Source organism: Galeopterus variegatus, unplaced genomic scaffold (genome assembly GCF_000696425.1).
Source record: "Galeopterus variegatus unplaced genomic scaffold, G_variegatus-3.0.2 Scaffold11110, whole genome shotgun sequence".
NCBI classification, from domain to species: Eukaryota; Metazoa; Chordata; class Mammalia; order Dermoptera; family Cynocephalidae; genus Galeopterus; species Galeopterus variegatus.
The window spans coordinates 63631-65579 of NW_007737221.1; the positions used below are offsets into that span (position 1 = coordinate 63631).

The window sequence follows — 1949 nt, forward strand, 5'->3', positions numbered from 1 at the left end:
TTTTTTTTCTTTATAAATCACCCACTTCAGGTATTTTGTTATAAGGAACAGAAATGGACCAATACAGTTTCTAAAACAAAATCTTAGTCTCAAGAAAGAGAATAGTACAGTCAGTGCCTGAGAATTCTAATACCAACTTCAGTTTCTCAGGACATACCTTTGCAAACAGGTCTGACTTGCCGTTAACATGATTTACTTGTCACCCAGCTTGCCTGTGAAAACAATGGTGTGTTCTCAGACTCACTTGTATTTAATCATAGATTTAAAAATATTTGTAGAAACCTTCAAAATGTATGGTTGACCTTCATCCCTTGCCTGGAAATAAAACTCTAATCAGTTAGAGCATTTAGGATTGGAGGCTCAGGTAAGTTCAGCTTGGTTATAAGCCCATCTCTAACACTTACAGATACTAATCTTAGCCAGTTATTGAACTTCCCATTCCTCTGTTTCTTCCTTGAAAATACTGATGATAATAATAGTTCCAATCTAATAGGAATGCTGTGAGAAATTAGTACATATAAAACATATATTTTGTAAGAGTGCAATAAACATTATCTGTCACCATGTTTTTACTAACAGTTGCAACTCCCACTCTAATCTAAACATTTAAATAAATTAGACAAGCCATCAGTGAGCTAATTTTTATTAAGTTTTATTATAACAAATATGTGAATTTGAATATTTGTGAATTCTCTAATTATTCAGTAAAGCTAAATCCACCTCAGTAAATCATGCATTTCTTTAGTTAATCAGTGCCTTTTCCATAGTAATGTCATTTTCAGGAGGAGCATGTGATAAGTCTTTGGATTCCCAAGAAACTACCGTATTCCAAGGATTTAGACACAGGCAGTTTATTTGGAGGTGATTCCAGGAAACTTCAGGAGGGCAGTAGAAAAGTAAGAAAGGAAAGCTATGGAAGCTAAAAAAAGAGTCCCACTGGTAAAATCTGGGAGCCAAAATAGAACACGAACTTCATTTATTCTACCTAAAAAGTGACATTGGAGGAGTTATTTATGGACCAATACCCAAAAGTCATTGGTTAACTGCTGTTCCTGGGTGACAGAAATACCTTGGCACTTCCAGTCTGACTCAGGAAAGATCAGGCTCATGGGGCCAGAGAGCATCCTCAGACAGAATCACAGATTCTGGCAGTTAGAAATACCATTTCCATGTACGTTGGTCTAAGTGCCAAGGGTCTCCAGGCAGGACACTGGCAGCATCTGCTACAGAAGACAGACAGGGAAGAAAAGGTCAGAACCATAATAACATTTGTAAATTTCTGTACAGTGTAAAATCTAGGTAGACAGTGCTAGTTTGAAAGAAGAAAATAATCTTAAATTTTAATCCTGAAATAGTTTTACAGAAAAAGGGATTTGGGGATAATTTAGATTTTAAAATCCCCCTAAGAAATATGTAAAGAATTCATTACAGTGGTAGAATGGAATAGAAACAGGGAGAGCAAAAGAATAATATGAGTTCCCAAAGACATTTAGTGCTATCCCAATTCCTCACATAATGATGAATTTTATTGCACCGTAATTCTTATTTATTAAAATTTTTGTGTTTCAACAGTTCCAATGAGATGCAACTTTTGTTTTTATGTTGGTCCAGGGAGCATTAGAGGACACCATGCTCATATAACATATTAAGCACGCCATCACTTGCACATCAAACTCTAATAAATTCCTGCATCTTGTGATTTAAAATGAATGCAAGGTCCTGAAAGGTTGGAACACATTGCAGCCTTAAATTTTCAAGTGTGAAATCCCGTTTCTGTATAACTTATAGAGTTTGAACATTAAGCTTTAAGTAGGTTTGCATGAGAAAGCATTATTCAAGCTAACTTCTTATAGATTTTTGTCTTTAATTGACACTTACAAGTACAACATGTGGATTCACCAGTCAAAAACAATGCCTACCAATTGTGGCAGGTCAGCAACAATGTTAAA

At 35.2% G+C, this 1949-nt stretch overlaps 1 long non-coding RNA gene across 1 annotated transcript in view; it reads right to left on the reverse strand.

Moving 5' to 3' along the window:
- Positions 1-1338, reverse strand: part of LOC103610415 — a 37873-nt gene extending 36535 nt beyond the window's left edge. The window contains exon 1 of the long non-coding RNA XR_552209.1: positions 1070-1338. This is a non-coding gene — a long non-coding RNA (uncharacterized LOC103610415). The remainder of the gene's footprint in view (positions 1-1069) is intronic.
- Positions 1339-1949: the final 611 nt, after the last annotated feature.